Here is a 21518-nt window from a genome sequence, read left to right on the forward strand (position 1 = left end):
ATTGAATCAAATGTGAATTGAATTGAGTTACCCCAAGTAATAGAGCTAGATATGTCTCACGAATTGAAGACAGAGAACTCCCTTCTATATGAGTTTGCAACTTATCACTGTCAGAAAGACTGTGCAGGGAGAGCTGGGCTCAAGCCGGCATACACAAAAGAGTCTAAATAATAATCAATTGAATTCAAACCACCATACATCATGGATGTTTAGACCCAGAGAGGACCTGGGAGATCATCTGCTTCTCTTCTTTCATTTCACAGAAGAAGAAAATAAGGGCTAGTAGAGAATGTGGCCCCAGCAAAATCATCCATGTTGGTGAAACCACATCCCTTGCTGCCAGAATGCCAGCCTACATTATTTTCTTTCTTTCTACATATTTTTCATTATTATTGCCTTGGATGCCTATTTAGAATTTTTACTTATTCTTTAATTAATGAATACACTGGGTTTTTTGTTGTTGTTATTGTTTCTGGGGGCCTTTTTGAGGCAGGGTCTCACCCTGTTACCCAGACTGTAGTGCAGCAGCACAATTGAGGCTCACTACAGCCTCAGCTGCATAGGCTCAAGAGGTCCCCCAGCCTCAGCCTCCCAAATAGCTGTGACCACAGACGTGTGCCACCGCACCCAGCTTATCTCTTTATTATTTGAGGAGATCAGGTCTCCCTGTGTTGCCCAGGCGTGTCTCAAATTCCTGGGCTCAAGCAATTCTCCTGTCTCTGCCTCCCGGACTGCTGGGATTACAGGCATGAGCCACCACGCCCAGCCTTTACTGTTTTACTTTAAAGGATTGTCTGCTTAAATGTTTTGTTTCCATTTTTGACCCCCATAAAAGGGTAATTTATAACATCAGCCAGCAAATAAAAGCTACATGTCTATGAAACTTCCACTTTTAGATATGGAATGTGACCTTTCTAGCCATCAGTCCAGCAAACAATTTTACAGGTTCTCATGGTTGAGATAAATGAGACCAAGTCAAACCAAAGGGGGACAAGGCAAGGGTCAGAAGGCATGAGAATGGTGTTAAAATACTTAGGAGTTGCAATGCTCTCAACTGCAATGCACAAAAAACACCACTCAAATAATAAAGGGAATGCATGTCAGCTCATGCAACTGAAAAGTCCTCAGGGAAGGTTGGCATCAGGTAAGGCTTGTTCTGGTCGCACATATAGTACATTCATGACTCAATTTCACCTGCTTTGCAACTGAGGTTGCTGAGGTGAAAAAAAATCATAGTTTTCCATCCTCAAGGAGCTCCCTGCCTATTGAAGGACACAAATAGATTATAGCCGTCTCCTAAAAACAGTCATCTGAGTATGCTGAATCCACTTCCTCACCACCTATTCAGCCTTGAGCCCATTGTGAGTACACACTGAGAGATAGGCAGGCCACTTGAGAACAGAGCAAGGGGTACTTCCCCAGCCCAGGCAACCACTCAAACTCCTCCTCAGAGTGGCCAGGAGGTACTGTTTGCATCCTTAAAGAACTCAATAAAATTAGTCTGGGAAGAAACATAAGCACAGGGGCAAAAAATAATGGTGGATTACAGTAGGAAATTATGGACTATTAAGTGGTGGCAGAGAGCAATTCAGAAAGAGAAAGGGAAGAGAAGAAGCAGCAGGTGGCCCCAGATCACAGAAAGCCTTTCATATAGGGTGGAGAGATGCCATAGACAGGAAGCATTGTCCTTTAAGGACTCCCAACAAAGGTAGATTTGGGGGTTCTTGGCATAGAGGACTGGCCAGCTTGAGCAACAGAGTAAGACCCTTTTAAAAAAAAAAAAAAGCCACGTCCATGATGGGGACAACAGTGCAACAGTGGGGAGACAGAGACCTTACAATAATGGGCTAAAAAGTGAATACCGTAAGAGCTGGAGAAGTGGAGCCAGGATACCCAGAAACTCCTTCCAGAAGTTTGATCATAGAAACAGGTGAAAGATTGGACAGAAACTAGAAATGAATATTGCAATGTAAAGGGGGCAGTCAGTCCTCTTCCTGGCCCGAATTAAGTGAGGTAAGTACTGGAAGAATAAGTCGGAGATTTTTTTGTAGGCCCAGAACTCTGGGAAAACCTTTTTCAGATGCCCGAGTAAGGGTTGCTGGTGTGCAAGCTATTGATCTATCAGGTCCACGGGTTCTGGCCACGTGCAGCGAACCCTGTGATCACAGTGTGTTTACTATATCACACTGGCTGGGCGCAGTGGTTGACACCTATAATCCCAGCACTTTGGGAGGCCAAGAAGGGAGGATCACTTGAGGCCACGAGTTTGAGACCAGCCTGGGCAACATAGCAAAATCCTGTCTGTACAAATAATTTATAAATTATCCCAGTGTGGTTGTGGACACCTGTGGCCCTGGTTACCCAGGAGGCTAAGGTGAAAGGATTGCCTGAGCCCAGGAGGTCAAGGCTGCAGTGAGTCATGATCATGCCACTGCACTTCAGCCTGGGTGACACAGCAAGATGCTGTCTCAAAAAAAAAAAAAAAAAAAATCTTGAGAACTTCAAAGATGTATTCTTACATTAGCTGAAGAACCAGCAGAATTATCTACCTGGGGTCCACCGGAAAATTGCCCTAAGGCACCCACTGTACCAAATTAAATCCTCTTCTTTTTATGTTTTATTTGTTTGTTTTGTTTTGTTTTGCTTTGTTTTGTTTTGTTTTGTTTTGTTTGAGACAGGGTCTCACTCTATTGTCCAGCCTTTCACTGCAGCCTTGACCTCCTGCCTCAGCCTCTCAAGTAGCTGGGACTACAGGTGCACACCATCATGCATGGCTAAGTTTTTCATTTTTTTTTAAAGTAAAGACAGAGTCTCGGTATGTTACCAGGCTGGTCTTGAACTCCTGGGCTCAAGTGATCCTCCTGCCCCAGCCTCCCAAAGTGTTGGAATTACAGGTATGAGCCACCGCATCCCACCTAAATTCTCTTCTGGTCCACTCCAAAAGGTTTTAGTTATGTTCTATTCTTACGAGAATAGAGAAAAATAGTTACTCAAGTCCGTTTCTGGGTTCTGTGGCTGAGATGAGGAGCCCGGCTGGGGATAATTAAGTGACAGCTTACTATTTATTTTACTGCATTGTGACTTTTTTAAAAGAAAAAAAAAGCTAGTTGTTTGGCAAGTAAACATAGCTTAGTCCAATTATTTAATTTAGCAAAATAAGCATTATGCCAGTGTAGATGTATGTGGGACTGCATGAATGCCACTACTCTCTTCAATGGCAGGAATTTATGCAGATGTTTTATCTGAAATGCGCAAAAGAGACTCTTTCAGGTTTACGGTAAATGCAATGTGGGGGCCAGGTGCAGTGGCTCACGCCTGTAATCCCAGCACTTTTGGAGGCCGAGGTGGGCAGATCACCTGAGGTCAGGAGTTCAAGACCAGCCCGGCCAACATGGTGAAACCCCCTCTGTACTAAAAATACAAAAATTAGCTGGGCATGGTGGTGCGCGCCTGTAGCCCCAGCTACTTGGGAGGCTGAGGCAGGAGAACGACTGGAGCCTGGGAGGCAGAGGTTGCAGTGAGCTGAGATCATGCCACTGCATTCCAGCCCTCCAGCCTGGGTGACAGAGAAAGACTTTGTCAAAAAAAAAAAAAAAAGCAATGGGTGGGGAGTTCAGAAGGGACTGCAGCAAGCCCCATCATGCTGGTAACAGGAACCAGGGTTTCTTGACCCCTAATGGAATCTTCTCTCCTGTCCTCTGCTCTTTGTCTGTCAGAAGAGTGTTTTCTGATTATTTTCCATTAAATGCATCATTTGCATTCACTCTCAGGAGAGCACTTTTGAAGCATCCTCATTCTTTTATGCAATCACTTAAGCATGGTGCTCTGTGAAATCTGTGGTTTGGAAACCTTCGTGTTGCCCCTAATCACATGCTTTTCAGTTCTCCTCTCCCCTTGCTTGAATTCCTAGGATGTGTGCACCTGATAATCAAGACTTATTCATTGGAAGCCTTCATTGCATTTGATGTGGATAATACAAATTTTACTCGTGAAATGCTACTCAGGGTCTCACTTTTGAATGAAGACGTTGATTTACTTACATTTTCAGAACACACACAATAGGCGGAGAATTAAAATAACGGACAACAACTAATAGAAAACAGGTGTGACTCCAAAACTTAAATTGTGCATTCCCCGGTCTTGGAGAAGCACTGGGAGAAGGATGTTTACCATACAATAACAGAGACAGCAAAAAATAAAATGAAATAAACAATACATTCACATTGAATGAGTGTGGCTTTCCAGCTGGCGCCCATTTCAGCATCTAGCAGCGCAACCGGAAATGAATAGACAAAGATGGCTAAACTAGGTTGGTATTATTCCCCTAGACACTGGGAAGAAGACAGCAAGAGTGTAATTTGATTTCAGTAAAATGTTTTCTAAACAAGTTCGGGGACCGTATCATCTGGGTTGACAAATTGAATACCAGGGATGAAGTTCTCCTAATAAGGTGGATGCGGTGACTTCATAAGAGAAACTCATCAATCAAATCCACGCCTGAGGGCCGGGTGTGGTGGCTCATGCCTGTAATCCCGGCATTTTGGGAGGCTGAGGTGGGCGGATCTCCTGAGGTCAGGAGTTCGAGACCAGCCTGGGCAACATGGTGAAATCCTGTCTCTACTAAAAATACAACAAATTAGCCAGGAATGGCAGTGTGCACCTGTAATCCCAGCTACTTGGGAGGCTGAGGCAGGAGAATTGTTTGAACCTGGGAGGCAGAGGTTGCAGTGAGCCAAGATCATGCCACTGCACTCCAGCCTGGGCAACAGAGCAAGACTTTGTTTTAAAAACAAACAAACAAACCAAATCTGCAGCTGCGAAGGCAACAAAATTTAAGGGAAACGCAGAAAAGCACCAAAGGCCAAGCCTTCAGACTAGCTCCTGATGTGTGACAAGGGAGGGTTTAATCTGCTGACCTGCAATCCACAGGAGAACTTGAAAGTGAAAAGGACTGTGTGTGGTTATTTCTTCTTTTCTTTTGTTTTGGTTTTTGTCTTTTAGAAACAGGATGTCAATGTGTCACCCATGCTGGACTGCAATGGCCCAATCATAGCTCACTGCAGCCTTGAACTTCTGGGCTCAAGTCATCCTCCTGCCTTAAACTCCCTAGTAGTAGCTGGGACTAAAGGCATGTACCACCACTCCTGACTTTTTTTTTTCTGTAAATATGGGGTCTTGCTATGTTGTCCAGACTGGCCTGGAAGTCCTGGGCTCAAGGGATCCTCCTGCCTCAACCTCCCAAAGTGTTGAGATTATAGGCATGGTCTGCATGGTTATTTCTGGAATCCTGTGCCTACTCATGCTGTAACACTGAATTCGCTCCACTGGCCAGTTTTGGCTGAATGGCATCGTGTTTAAAGCACCTCTTTTCCTCCTATTCTAAGCTCTGAATTACACTCTGCCAAATTAGCCTGACTCCATATCCAGGGCATTTCAGAAAGATGGATCCATGTCACTTAGGGGAACTGAGAAGGGATGAAAAAACTGTCATTTTTCATTTCTTTTCTTTTCTTTTCTTTTCTTTTTTTTAAGACAGAGTCTCACTCTGTTGCCCAGGCTGGAGTGCAATGGTGCTACCTAGGCTCACTGCAACCTCCACCTCCTGGGTTCAAGTGATTCTCCTGCCTCAGACTCCCGAGTAGCTGGGATTATAGGCATGTACCACCACACCAGGCTAATTTGTGTGTATGTGTGTGTGCGTGTGTGTGTGTGTGTGTTTAGTAGAGACAGGGATTCTCCATGTTGGCCAGGCTGGTCTCGAACTCCTGACCTAAGGTGATCCACCCACCTCAGACTCCCAGACTGCTGGGATTACAGGCATGAGCCACCGCACCTGGCCAATAAACCAGAAAGGATTCATTCCGTAAGCTGGGGATTGAATTCAGGACACTATTGTGAAGGAGCAGAGCTTTAGCAACTGAGCTAATGCCCAGAGTCATTTTTCTTTTGGACACTGACCACCTGGAAAATCCAGGTAGGAAAGAGGAGAGAAGAACTGGAAAGCCTTTGTGACAGAAAAAAAAAATACAGGCCTCATAAACAAGGATGATCAAGAAAGACACCTATAGACCCTATTCACATCTTCCATTCAAGATAGCTTCCTTCTTCCTTTAAAGTGTCCTGGGGGCCAGGCACAGTGACTCAGGCCTGTATCCCAGTGCTTTGGGAGGCCAAGACAGGAGGATCACTTGAGGCCAGGAGCTACAGTCCAGCCTGGGCGACAGAGCAAGACCCTGTCTCTACAAAAAAATTCTAAAACTTAGCCAGGCGTGGTGGTGCACGACTGTAGTCCCAACAATTTGGGAGGCTGAGGCAGAAGAATAGCTTGAGCCCAGGGGTTAGAGACCAGCCTGGGCAACAGAGCAAGACCCTGTCTCTACAAAAAATTCTAAAACATAGCCAGACGTGGTGGTGTATGCCCGTAGTCCCAACAACTTGGAAGGCTGAGGCAGGAGAATCGCTTGAGCCCAGGAGTTAGAGACCAGCCTGGGCAACAGAGCAAGACCCTGTCTCTACAAAAAAATCTAAAAATTAGCCAGGTGGGGTGCTGCATGCCTGTAGTCCCAGCAACTCAGAAGACTGAGGTGGGAGGATCACTTGAGTCCAGGAGTTTGAGACTGCAGTGAGCTATGACTGTGCCACTGAACTCCAGCCTGGGTCTGGCTCCAGACAGAGCAAGACCCCATTCTGCAACCCTGCCACCCCACAAAAAGTATCTGGCCGTAGCTCCTCAGATTCTCTTTTATAGACAGTAAGAGCCAAAAGTTTGGAAAAAACCTTAGAGAAGTCATCTAGTCCAACTATCTATTCAAGGCAGTGTCCACTATGGCCATGCCTCTCAAAATTCATGAGAAACGTGTTCAAAATACATATGCCTGAATCTTTCCCAAAAACATTCTGATTCAGTAGATCTAAGGCTGGGCCCAAGAATCTTCATTATTAACAAGCTCCCAGATGATCCTGATGCTGGAAATCTGCAGAATTCACTTGGGGAAATGCTATATCCTAAGTTTCCGTGTGACACCAACACTTCAAAACCTCTAGGGCTGTGATTTTCATGTCCAAGCAGGCAGTCAGCACTCAGGCAGATTTTATTATTAAAAAGGAGGCCAAGGGGCTGAGCATGGTGGCTCATGCCTGTAGTTCCTGCACCTTGGGAGGCTGAGGAAGGCAGATCGTTTGAGCCAAGGACTTCAAGACCAGCCTGGGTAACATGGCGAAACCCTATCCCTACAAGAAATACAAAAATTAGATGGGCAAGGTAGTGCGTACCCATAGTCCCAGCTACTCAGGAGGCTTACGTGGGTGGATTGCTTGAACTCAGGAGGCGGAGGTTGCAATGAACAGAGATAGCACCACTGCACCCCAGCCTGGGCAACAGAACAAGACCCTGTCTCAAAAAAAAAAAAATGAGGCCAAGGCAGGAGGATTGCTTGAGCCCAGGAGTCTGAGACCAGCCTGGGCAACATAGCCAGGCCCTATATCTACAAAACATAAAAAATTAGCAGGTTGTACCTGTGGTCTCAGCTACTCAGGAGGCTAAGGCAGGAAGATCACTTGAGCCCAGGAGTTTGAGGCTGCAGTGAGTTATGATCCCACCACTGCACTCTGGCCTGGGCAACAGAGTGAGATCCTGTCTCAAAATAAATAAATAATTTTAAAGGACTTGCTTGTTCATGAGCCCATTGGTGCCAGCTCTGCATTCCAGAGCTGCCTGCAGCTATTCTTCCTCCTAGAACGACCCTCCAGAGATTAGAAGACCCCTGTTGGCCCTTCCCCCTGAGATTTCCCTTTTCCTTTCAGTTTCTTTCAATGGTTCCTTTTCCTGATTTAGGATCAAGTTCAAATGCATGGAGCTGTGAGACCCACCATGACCTGACTCACACCTGTCTCTCTCCAGCCCCATAGTTCCTCATTGCTTGCTTCACACGTGAGATTTCCACAAAACCCAAGAGCAGTTGTCCATACACATTGCAGCCGTAGGTTTCCATGCCTCAGCTCGTGGTTTGCCAGTTTTTTTTTTAATTATTTTATTTTATTTTTTCAATGTGAAATATGTTTCCCTGACTCCTCTTTTCTTCTCCACCTTCTTTTTGAGGTGGTAGGACTTCAAGAGTCACTCAGTCCGGGTAGCCTCTAAGAAATCTTCATCACACCACAGATGAAACCCCATGCAATTTCTGTGTGCTTTGTCTCACCCCAGCCTTCCTCTAGTATGGCATCAATCGCCATGTTATTCATCATTATCTGTATTCTAGCTGAGCATGGTGGCACTTACCTGTAGTCCCAGCTACTCGAGAGACCTAAGCAGGAGGATCACTTGAGTCCAGGAGTTTGAGACCAGCCTAGACAACATAGCAAGACCTTGTCCCTACAAAAAAAAAAAAAAAAAAAGTAAAAAATTAGCCCGGCATGGTGACATGCTCCTGTAATCCTAGCTACTCCGGAGGTCTAGGTGGGAGGATCACTTGAGTCCAGGAGTTTGAGACCAGCCTAGGCAACATAGCAAGACCCTGTCTCTAACAAAAGATAAAAAATTAGAGCGTGTGGTGGCATGCACTTGTAGTCCTAATTACTCTGGAGGCCTAGATGGGAGGATCACTTGAGTCCAGGAGTTTGAGACCAACCTAGGCAACGTAGCAAGACCCTGTCTCTACCAAAAGATAAAAAATTTGAGCACATGGTTGTGCATGTACTTGTTGTCCCAGCTACTCCGGAAGCCCAGGCAGTAGGATTGCTTGAGCCTCAAAGTTGAGGCTGCAGTGAGCTATGATCACGCCACTATACTCAAGCCTGGGTGACAAAGCAAGTCTCAAAAAAAAAAAATTATAAAATAATATTTAAAAATAATATAAAAATATAATATTATAAAAAACTATAAAATTTATAAAACATTATAAATAAATGTAATAGCCATATAAACAGATATAGGGCAGAGTATGGGAAAAGAGTGCAGAGCTCTGAAACCCTCTCTGGGCACACCTCCCTCCCAGCATCTCAATGTGTCCTCCAACTCAAAAGCTCACTGAGTCCCATCCTTTACAGTTTTATGGAGGTTCCATTATGTAGGAACGACTGATTAAGTCACTTGCCATTAGTGATTGAATCTCCAGACCCTCACCTCTCCCTGGAGGTCAGGGGGTGGGGTTGAAACTTCCAGCTCTCTAACCCCATCGTTGGTTCCTCTGGCAACCAGCCCCCATCCTCCAGGAGTTACCTCATCAGCATAAACTCAAGTGTGGATGAAAGGAGCTTATTATGAATAACAAAAGATGCTCCTGAGTCAAATGGGAGTTTTGTTTTAAGTTCTTTGAGAAATCACCAAACTGCTTTCCACAACAGCTGAATGAATTTACACTCCCACCAGCAGTGTATAAGCATTCCCTTGTCTAGGCAACCTCGCCAGCATCTTTTATATTTTGACTTTTTAATAACATCCGCCTTCACTGGTGTGAGATGGTGTCTCACTGTGGTTTTGATTTGCATTTCTCTAATGATTCATGATGTTGAGCATTTTTCCATGTTTGTTGGCCACATGTATGTCTTCTTTCAGTAAGTGTCTATTCATGGACTTTGCCCACTTTTTAATGGGGTTGTTTGTTTTTTCTTGTTAATATGTTTAGGTTTCTTATAGATTATGGGTATTAGTCCTTGATCGGATGCATAGTTTGCAAATATTTCCTCCTATTCTGTAGGTTGCCTGTTTACTCCGTTGATAGTTTCTTTTGCTGTGCAGAAGCGCTTTAGTTTAATTAGGTTACATTTGTCGTTTTTTGTTTTGGCTGCAATTGCTTTTGGTGAAAAACTGACTGTGCTTATGACCTGAGTGACAAAATAATCTGTACACCAAACCCCCATGACACGCAATTTACCTATATAACAAGCCTGCACTTCAGGTCAGTTGCAGAGAGCCACTCACTTATGGTCACACCACAAAGGTGTAAACCAAAAATAAAATTCCTAGGCCCCAACCAACGGAGCGAACCCCTTTCTTGAACAAGGGGATCTGAAAAAAAAAAAAAAAAAAACCTAAAAAACTAGTTCAGGCCATGACAGAAAGAGGGACACATGTCCCAATATACCCTTTCCCTTTGGAGTTTAGGCACAACTAACCAGCATTAACATTAAAATAGAGATCATAAGACCACAAAACAGACATTTTGTAGCAATAATGTCAGAGGCATTTGGACCCGAGTGACCAGAGTGACTCCATCTTGAACAGGGGCTGGGTAAAATAAGGCTGAGACCTGCTAGACTGCATTCCCAGGAGGTGAGGAATTCTTAGTCACAGGATGAGACAGGAGGTTGGCATAAGATACAGGTTACAAAGCCCTTGCTGATAAAACAGGATGCAGTAAAGAAGCCGGCCAAGACCCACCAAGATGGTGACGAAGGTGACCTCTGGTTGTCCTCACTGCTCATTACACTCTAATTATAATGCATTAGCATGCTGAGAGACACTCCCACCAGCGCCATGACAGTTTACAAATGCCACGGCAACACCTGGAAGTTACCCTGTATGGTGTAAAGCAGGCAGAAACCCTCAGTTCCAGGAAAATCGCTCACTCCTTTCCTGGAAAACTCTTGAATAATCCACTTCTTGTTTAGCATATAATCAAGACATAACTATAAGTAACCTTCGTCTAGCAGCCCACACCACTACTGTGCCTATGGAACAGCTATTCTTTACTCCTTTACTTTCCTAATAAACTTGCTCTCACTTTACTCTATGGACTCACCCCAAATTCTTTCTTGTGCAAAATCCAGGGGCCCTCTCTTGGGGTCTGGATCAGAACCCCTTTCCAGCAACAGTAATATACCAATTTCCAACCTGATTCTGGTATAGCATCACATGACAGATAGCAGGCTCTAAAGGAAATCACAGTATTTTACCCCAAAATATATGTCTTTGTCATATTTTGAAACGACCCTGCAAAACCGTCTCATATGGGAGAAATTTGCGTTCTGTAGGGAATCTGCTTCCCTTTCCAGGCCTTTTCCTGACCCAGGAGAGAATTAACTAAGAGTCTGACACCTTTTAAGATCCTAAAAGAGGCATTTACCATCCATTCTCTCTGAAGCCTGTTACCTAGAGGCTTCGTCTACGTAAAACCCAACTTCCCTATCTTAACTCAAGCATTTATTTCTGCTGACTTCAACTCTTTAGGCAAAGCTAACTTCTTCAACCAATTTTCAATCAGAAAATCTTTAAATTTACCTAATGACATGTAAGCTCCAGCTTCAAGATGGCCTGTGTTTCAGGGCTGAACCAACGTATACTTTCTAAGAAGATGTTACCCGAAAGGGGTCCCAATCCAGACCCCAAGAGAAGGTTCTTAGACCTTGCACAGGAAAGAATTCAGGGCAAGTCCATAGAGTAAAATGAAAGCAAGTTTTTTAAGAAAGTAAAGGAATAAAAGAATGGCTACTCCGTAAGCAGAGCAGTGGCATGGGCCGCCCTACTGAGTATACTTACACTTACTTCTTAATTATATGCTAAACAAGGGGTAGATTATTCATGAGTTTTCCAGGAAAGGGGTGGGCAATTCCTGGAACTGAGGGTTCTTCCCCTTTTTAGACATTATAGGGTAACTTCCAGGTGTTACCACAGCATTTGTAAACTGTCTTGGTGCTGGTGTGTGTGTCTCTTAGCATGCTAATGCATTCCAATTAACATACAATGAGCAGTGAGGATGACCAGAGGACACTTTTCTGGCCATTTTAGTTTTGGTCGGCTTCTCTTTTTTTTTGTTTTTTGAGATGGAGTTTCACTCTTGTTGCCCAGGGTGGAGTGCCATGGCGTCATTGCGGCTCACCACAACCTCCACCTCCTGGGTTCAAGCAATTCACCTGCTTCAGCCTCCTGAGTAGCTGGGATTACAAGCATGTACCACTATGCCCAGCAAATTTTGCGTTTTTAGTAGAGACGGGGTTTCTCCATGTTGATCAGGCTGGTCTCAAACTCCCGACCTCAAGTGGTCCGCCCGCCTCGGCCTCCCAAAGTGTTGGGATTGCAGGCGTGAGCCACCACACCCATTGGCCAGCTTCTTTACTGTTTTATCAGCAACGTCTTCGTGACCTGTATCTTGTGCCAACCTCCTATCTTCTCCTGTGACTAAGAATTCCTAACTTCCTGGGAATGCAGCCCAGTAGGTCTCAGCCTTATTTTACCCAGCCCCTATTCAAGATGGAGTCGCTCTGGTTTAAACACCTCTGACATATTTTGACAAATTGGTTTATGTCTTTATCTGTAACTTCCGTCTCTCTAAAATGCATAAAACCAAGCTGTAACCCCACCACCTGGGGCACATGTTCTCAAGACCTCCTGAGGCTGTGTCGTGGGCCATGGTCACCCTTATTTGGCTCAGAATAAACCTCTTCAAATGTTTGACAGAGTTTGACTTTTGTTGTCTACAGCAGTAACCCACATCTAAGTCACATCCTGATCCTGAATGTGGTGGGAATAGAAAGGCTGGGATGTTTTTGCTAGTCTTGGACACTCCAGGGGCCGATACTGATCCAAGCTCCTGCTTCATTGGCTGAAGATTTGTGGGTTCTGCTCCAGTTCCCCATCTTTCTCAGTTCAGTCCTGTTTCCTTCCTGCTTCCTTTCCCCATAAACATCCTGCACCCCAACGTTTGTCTCAAATCTGCTTCCAGAAAGCCCAGCCTGTGATACCACAGTCTCTTGACTACAAACCCACTGTTTACCTCCATAAGAATGACAGATACATATTTTTTTAAGCTTGAAAAACAAACCCTCAACACATCTATGCCTGAGGCAAAGCAGGGCAGAAGATCACACGGTTTCTGTTATGCCAAAATCTCTCCTAGGTAAATGCTGCGTGCAGGCATCTAAGCCCCTGGAGGTGCTTCAATTTATATTTCATGTGCAAATACTCTAAGGAGGGCTGCATGTGGAAGCCAGATCAAAACATTTATCCTCACTGTGTCTTGGAAAAAACTTATTAGCAGGCTGTATACAGATATTGAAGAGCAGCAGAAAAATGGAGGGAAAGAAAAAGAACAACAACCAAAAAAAAAAAAATCTGTTGCTACCAGTTAAATAGAAAAGGCCGGTAGCAACAGATTTTTGGAGAGCCAGGGCTGCAGGTGGCTACTGTAATATATTGTTATGCATCTCCACCAGAGCCCTTGTAGAGCAACCGCAGACCATGTCTGACATTGCCTTCGCTGACCTTTTCAATATTGCCCCAGCGCGGTGGAGCTGGTGTTTCTAGAGGAATTCAAATCGAATGTACTCAGGCAGAAAGGATTTGGTTGTGGGCAAACCCTATCAGTCTCTTCACGTTTTGCCTTGTCATTCTCATGTAAATTGCAATTCTTTATTAGCATGGCCAGTCTTCTACCCAGGTGCAAGATGCTCCCGTCTAAATGTTGGCGAGGCCACATCTGCCCGCTCAGAGCAGCAGGGCTCCTCTAGCTATGACACCAATTCAGATCATTTCCCTGGGGCATGCGGAAGCAGGGAGACTGCCAGGGCCCCACTTGAAAGTACAAGCAGAATGTGAAGTTCAAAAAGAAAGGGGAGCTGGGCATGGTGGTGCAGGCCTGAAGTCCCAGCTACCTGGAAGTCTGAGGTAGGAGGATTGCTGGAGCCCAGGAGGATGAGGCTGCAGTGAGCTGTGATTGAGCCACTGCACTCCAGCCTGAGTGACAAAGGGAGACCCCCATCTCTAAAAAAGGAGAAGAAAGAATGGGGAGACCAAACCTTGTCATTCAGTCAACTCTTTTTTTTTATTTTTACTTATTTAGTCATCATTTTAGAGACAGGCTCTCCCTCTGTTGTCCAGGCTGGACTGCAGCAATGCAATCATAGCTCACTGCAGCCTCAAACTCCTGGGCTCTTGCAATCCTCCTGCCTCAGCCTCCTGAGCAGCTGGGACTACAGGCATGTGCCACCATGCTCAGTTAATTTTTTTAATTTTTTGTAGAGACGGGGGTCTCACTATATTGCCCAGGCTGGCCTTGAACTCCTGTGCTCAAGTGATTCTTCCACCTTGGCCTCCCAAAGTGCTGGGCCTCCCAAAGCCACTGTTCTTGCCCTTCTTTTTATACATTTCCCCAAGTACACCATCCTCTTCATGTCTCACCACCACACAGTCATTGGCAGAGGAGACTCCGGGGAGAGCTGCCTTAGGAGACAGAGTCAGTCTCAGAGAGGCTTAGAGTGCAAGTTGGTAACACTGTGGATTATATAATCTTTCACTGCTTTCTCTGCTGCTAAAAGCATGACCAGGTTGGTAGCAATCATTTAAGGCCCCATGACTGCACGTGGCAGTGCTCCAAGACCCCATAAGGACAGGCTCAGAGATCAGGATCTCCTGCCAAAGTGTTTCTCTTATTCCTATTCATTGCTTACCTTCCTTGCATACAGCCACAGTTCTCAAAGTGTCATCTGCATAGCAGAAGCATCGGTAGCACCTGGGAGCTTGTCAGAAATGCAAATCCCCAGGTGCCATCCTAGACTTATGGAGTCAGACAGTCTGGGGTGGGGCCTAGCAAACCGAGTTTTGGCAAGCTTTTCAGATGATTCTGATCCACGCCAAAGTGTAAGAGCTCCTGCTCTGATAGAAGCCTTTGTCTATCTCTCTAGCATAATCTGCATCTAGCTCAGGGACTTTTAATCACTTGAGGGGAGGGGACTGTATTAGTCCATTTTCACACTGCTATAAAGATACTACCTGCGACCGGGTAATTTCTAATGAAAGGAGATTTAATTGACTCACAGTTCCGCATGGCTGAGGAGGCCTCAGGAAACTTAAAATCATGGTGGAAGGCAAAGGGGAAAGCACGACACGTCTTACATGGCTACAGGAGCAAGAGGGGGGCAAGGGAACTGTCAAACACTTTTAAACCATTAGCTCTCATGAGAACTCACACACTATCACGAGAAAGGCATAGGGGAAATCCGTCCACATGATCCAGTTACGTCCCACCAGGTCCCTCCCTCAACACATAGGGATTACAATTTGAGATGACACAGAGCCAGACCACGTCAGGGGCAGTAGGTTTATCTCACCACGGTTGCCTCCTTAGAGGCATATCTAAGGAGGAAAACCTTGTGTGCCTGGCAAAGCAGTCAACAATTTAATGTTCCAGAAACATGGAGACAATGAATTAGAAGAGAATGGACTGACTTCTCCAGTGGCTGGAGGTAAATAATGTAGGGAAAACTACAACCACCCCTTCCCTGGCATTTTTGGGGGCAGGTGAACCTCCTGGAGATATAGCTATACAAGGGAATCTAAGAACTGTGATGTTAGGCCAAACTTGGTGGCTCATACGTATAATCCCAGCACTTTGGGAGGCTGTGGCAGGAAGATCTCTTGAGGCCAGGAGTTCGAGGCCAGCCTGAAGAACAAAGGGAGATCCTATCTCTACTAAAAATTAGTGAGGCATAGTGATGTACACCTGTAGTACCAGCTACTTGGGAAGCTGAAGCAGGAGGATTGCTTGAGCCCAGGAGTTCGAGGCTACAGCGAGCTGTGATCGCACCATTGCACTCCAGCCTGGAGGACAGAGTGAGACTCCCCACTTGAAATAAAAAAGGAAGAAGAACTGTGATGTTGAGAACCCAGATCTGATTTCACGTGGCACTTTCTCGGCTGGGCTATCGGTCCACATACGCAGGAAACTGGTCATTAGCGAGAGATAGAGAGCAGCACCTAGGCACTTGCAGGCTTAGAACAGGAGCGATCAGGCTGTACCTCTGCACTGGGGGAGGACTTAATCCCAGCAAGTGGCAGAAATACTTGGCAGGAGAACCGAGGCAGCAGCCCAGTATGGGGACAGGATACAGAGGAAGATGGTTCTCGACCCAGATAGCAGGTTGATGGCAGCACAGTCATCTCCAGCTGGCTAAGGCCTGACTTACGCATCCTGTCCCAGTTAAGGTTGGCTCAGGAGCTGGGGGGCCTCATTCTGATAGGAAAAGGATCAAAACAGTCTTGTGAGGAAAGACTGGAAAGACAAGGGCAGATGGATCCAATCCAAACTTACAGGTTTGAGAGTTTAAATAAATTCAAGGACTTTTCTCCCCACAAGCGAGGGATCTGAGGAGTCCATTGAAGCAAATACAACAGACACTCTGTGCTGAAAAAGAAAGAGCTTATAAAGAAGGCGGAAAAGGCTTCCATCACATCAAAAAGCTCTGAGAAAACAATATTTTGTCAAGTTAAGTGTAAAATAATCAAAAACATGTGGATAATGTCTCTAAAAATATACACAGCTCTGAAAATCAAGATGGAGAAGAAGCTGATAAAATCTGTTTTGGTTTTGGCAGAATTCAACATGTTTGGGAGCAAGGTGCACCTCTTCAGGAAACAGGTTTTTCCTATTATTTTTCTTTCTCCCCACTCATAATCCTTGGGATTCAAGGAGTTTTAGAGGGAAAAGACCTTCAAAATCATCTCCTGGGCTCCCTCATTTAACACATGCTGAGGCTTCAGAAGGTTCAGTTATGTATAGAATTTCATAAATAAACAATGGTAAACCTTAGAGCACTGGAAAACCAGATCAGAGATTATTTTACTAAACAGAATTTCCTCTGTTATCTTTGTCTTCAAGTGACATATCCAGGAGCCATTCAAGACCTAGTGATTCACATACTCCATGGATCTTCTTTCCTACACTCAGGCCATACCTAGACATTGGGTGTATTCATCCTTTTTCACACTGCTATAAAGAAATACCTGAGACTTGGTAATTTATAAAGGAAAGATATTTAATTGACTCAGTTCCCTATGGCTGGGGATGCCTCAGGGAACTTACCATCATGGTGGAAGGGGAAGCAGGCACATCTTACATGGCAGCTCGCAAGAGACAGCATGTGAAGGAGGAACTGTCAAACACTTATAAAACCATCAGATCTTATGAGAATGAACTCACTATCCTGAGAACAGCATGCAGGAAACCTCCCCCATCATCCAATCACCTCCCATCAGGTCCCTCCCTCAATACGTGGGGATTATGGGGATTACAAGTCAAGATAAGATTTGGTGGGGACACAGCCAAACCGTATCATTGGATAAAGACAAATTTGATAGATACATCCTGGTCTTGGGCCTTGCCAAACTTGGGAGCTAAACCAGGAGCTAAACCAGGGGAGCTAAACCCCACGTCTGCAGGGTTTGTGCCTTCTCACTTATCTTAGTTTGTAATCTGAAAAACAAAGTGTATTAGTCCTTTCTTACATTGTTACCCAAGACTGGGTAATTTATGAAGAAAAGAGGTTTCATTGACTCACAGTTCCACAGGCTATACAGGATGCATGGCTGGGAAGACTCAGGAAACATACAATCATGGTGGAGGGGAAGCAAGCACATCTTACATGGCAGGAGCAGGAGGAAGAGAGAGCAGGGGGATGTGCTACACACTTTTAAACAACCAGATCTCGTAAGAGCTCACTCACTATCACAAGAACGGCAAGAGAATTACTGGAAGAGATTACCGAGAATGTAGCACAAAGAGATGAGGAAAGGAAATTTGGTCTAATATACACCTAATCAAAGTTCCAATAGAAGAAAGTGTACAGAACACAGAAGAGAAGTAATCGCTGAGAATTTTTAAAAAACAGTGGAAGATGTAAATCGTCAGATTTAGATACCACAACACATCTAAAGCAGGAGCCGTAAAAAGACCATTGTATTAGTCCATTCTCATATTGCTATGAAGAACTACCTGAGACTGGGTAATTTATGAAGAAAATAGGTTTAATTGGCTCGTTGCTCTGCAGGCTGTATAGGAAGCATGGCTGGGAGGCCTCAGGAAACTTACAATCATGGCAGAAGACAAAGGGGAAGTAAGCACATCTTCACATGTCAGATCAGGAGAGAGAGCAAAGGGGAAAGTGCTACATACTTTTAAACAACTAGATCTTGTGAGAACTCACTATTATGAAAACAGCAAGAGGGAAATCTGCCCCGGTGATCCAATCACCTCCCACCAGGCCCCTCCTCCAACACTGAGGATTACAGTTCAACATAAGATTTGGATAAGGACAGAGCCAAACCATATCACAAAGTCGAGGTGTGGGAGTGAGAATCATTAAAAAGTGACTGAGAAGCCCAGCCATGAGATGCCAAGGTCCATCATTCATTGAGAGGCATTAGAGACGTACATAATTACATAATGATAAAAGGGTCAATTTTCCAAGAAGACATAACACTCCTCAACACACACATGCCAAACAACAGAGCCTCAAAATATATCAATCAAAACTGATAGAGCTGAACAGAGAAACAGACCAATCCACAACTGGAGACTTCAACACTCTATTCTCAGCCATTGACGGAACTACTAAACAGAAAACCAGTATGAATATAGAATAATTGAGTAACATGATCAACCAACAAGATCTAGTTGAAATATATACAACACCCTACCCAACATCAGCAGAATCTGCATTTTTTAATCAAGGGCCCATGTAACATTTACCAAGATTTGTGTTTAATGTGTGTGGTTACATTTAAGTCTATCATCTCCCATTTGTTTTCTACTTGTCCCTCTGTTCTTTGTGTCATTTATCATCTGTTATCTTCTTTATTTGCTTATAAGCTATAACTCTGTGCTCTCTATTTTGATGTTTTTTTCCATTTTTTCAATTTTTTTCAATTTCTCACAATTTACTTTCAAACAACATATCATTTCACATGTAAGAAACATAATGATATACTTTCATTTATCTCTTTTTTGTGCTAATCATTTTGTGCTAATGATGCCATATATTTTACTTATACCTATGTTATAGACCCCAAAATATAGTATTATTTTAGTTTAAATAGTTGATTATCTTTTAAGGAGATTTAAATAGTAAGAAAATTTCTTACATGATATGATAGTTACCAGTCCTAATGCTCTCCATTTCTTATGAAGATCCATATTTCAATCTGGTGTGATTTTCCTTCTGCCTGAAGGACTTCCTTTAATATTTCTTAGAGTGTGAATGTGCTGGTGATTAATGGCTTCAGCTTTTGTATCCCTGAAAGAACCTTTATTTCATCTTAGTTTGGAAAGATTTTCATTTGATATAAAATTGTAGGTGAACAAGTTTTTCTTTCAGTACTTAAAAAATGTTCCTCCATTATCTTCTCTCGCATTGTTTCAGATGAGAAATCTGATGTCATTCTTACTTTTATTTCTTGATACATAACATATACTTTTGCTCCAGCTGCTTTTAAGATACTTTATCAACAGTTTGAATAATTTGATTATACTGCGTCAATGGTGTAGGGCTTTTTAATGTTTCTTGTGCTTAAGGTTCATTAAGCTTCTGAGGTCTGTGGGAATATAATTTTCATCAAATTTGAAATTTATTTGGTCATTATTTATCATAATTTTATCCCCTCCCTCTCTCTCCCCTAGGAGCTCCAATCATGTGTACATTAGGCTGCTTGAAGTTGTCTCATAGTTCACTGATATGCCGATCACTTTTTTCTTGAATTTTCTTTTTATGATTCATTTTGGTAAAAGGCAAAAATTTATACAATCTGAAGAGAAACCAGAGTCCGTGTGATTCATTTTGGACCGTTTCTATTGTTGCGTCTTCAAGTTTATGAGTCATTTTTTCTACCGTGTCTAATTTTTGTTAATCCCATATGCTTTTTATCTCAGACGTTATAGTTTTTACCTCTACAACTCTGATTTAGAATTGTTTATGTGTTCAATGACTATGCTTAACCTTTTGAATACATGGAATATATTCATAAAATATATTTGGATGTCCTTGTCTGCTCTCTTCATCATAGACTATATTGTCATATTTCTTTGTATACCTGCTAATCTTATACTGGTGGACTATGTAAATTTTACCCTGTTGGATGTTGGAGTGTTTGAATTCCTGTGACATTTTTGAAATAACTATATTATTAGGATTTTCATAACAATTTTGAGTTCTTGGATGCAGTTAAATTATTTGGAAATAGTTCGATCTTTTGGGGTCATGCTATTATGATTTGTTAGGCAGATCTGAAGGCCTGTCTAATCCAGAGCAAATTATCTCCAAATACTGAGGCAAGACCTTCTTGAGTATTCTACCCAATGTCCCATGAATTATAAGTTTTTCCAGTTTGGCTGGTGGAAACAGGTGTTTTTTCCTGATGCTATGTGAGCTCTGGGAACTGTTTTCTAATCCTTTTAGTTCCCTGGCATCCATGCAATCACCAGCATTTTGCTGGGTACTTGAGGGGGCATCTCTGCAAATCTTCAGAGTTCTCTCTCCTTGCAGCTCTCTCCTCTCCGGTACTCTGCCTTATGAACTCCAGTCACTGTGGTCTCCCTGGACTCTCAGCTCCCTCTTTTCAACTAAGGGAGTCTGTTGGGCTCTTTCTGGGTTCTGTCTCCCTGTGCCACAGCCTAGAAACTCAAGACAGTAAGCTGAGACTATAGTAGGACTCACCTCATTTTTTTCTTGTCTCTCCACTGTTCTTTTTCTTTTTTTAAATTGTTTTAAGGCCAGATGTAGTGGCTCACATCTGTAATCCCAGCACTTTGGGAGGTCAAGTTGGGTGGATAGCTTGAGCCCAGGAGTTCAAGACCAGCCTGGGCAACATGGCACAACCCCATCTTTACAAAAAAAAAAAATTATAATAATACAAAAATTAGCCTGGTGGTGTGTAACTGTAGTCCCAGCTCCTTGAGAGGCTGAGGTGGGAGGATCACTTGAGCCCAGGAGGTTGAGGCTGCAGTGAGCTGTGATCATACCACTGCACTCCAGCCTGGGTGGCAGAGCAAGACCCCATCTCAAAACAAAAAAGATTGTTTTATATATTTTGTCAGAGTATTTTTATCGTTTCTGGCAGGATGGAAAATCCCCTCTCTGTCACTTCATCTCGGGTGAAAACAAAAGTCCTATAGGAGCTTAATCTGGGGCCAGAGCCCAGCCACAGGATCTCAGCAGAGGCCAAAACTAAGGATTCATCATACAGCATCCAGCAGGAATGTTGTCTCTCTGGATCCCCTGGTCAGCAATCTCATTCGTCATTTTTAATCCCAGTGCTGGTCTGAAACGCACAACAATACCTTCTCTTTGTGCTCATGCTGTCTAAATATGGGAAAAGAAAGAGAAGTTCAAAGTGAGTTTTATTTAATACAGAGTTTGTTGAATTTTTTAAATTGAAAACAGCTCATTGACCCAATTTTTTTAAATTGCAATTTAATTTATTTTGGCTGGGCACAGTGGCTCACGCCTGTAATCCCAGCACTTTGGGATGCCAAGGCAGGCAGATCACTTGAGGTCAGGAGTTTTGAGACCAGCCTGGCCAACATGGTGAAACCCCGTCTCCACCAAAAACACAAAATTAGTCAGATATGGTGGCACGTACCTGTAACTCCAGGTACTCAAGAGGCAGAGGCAGGGGAATTGCTTGAACTCCGGAGGCGGAGGTTGCAGTGAGCCAAGATCGCACCACTGCACTCCCAGCCTGGGTGACGGAGCAAGACCCTGTCTCAAAAATAAATAAATACATACATACATATATTTAATTTGTTTTAACTATC

The sequence above is a fragment of the Pongo pygmaeus genome, chromosome 6 (assembly GCF_028885625.2).
Source record: "Pongo pygmaeus isolate AG05252 chromosome 6, NHGRI_mPonPyg2-v2.0_pri, whole genome shotgun sequence".
Classification (NCBI taxonomy): Eukaryota; Metazoa; Chordata; class Mammalia; order Primates; family Hominidae; genus Pongo; species Pongo pygmaeus.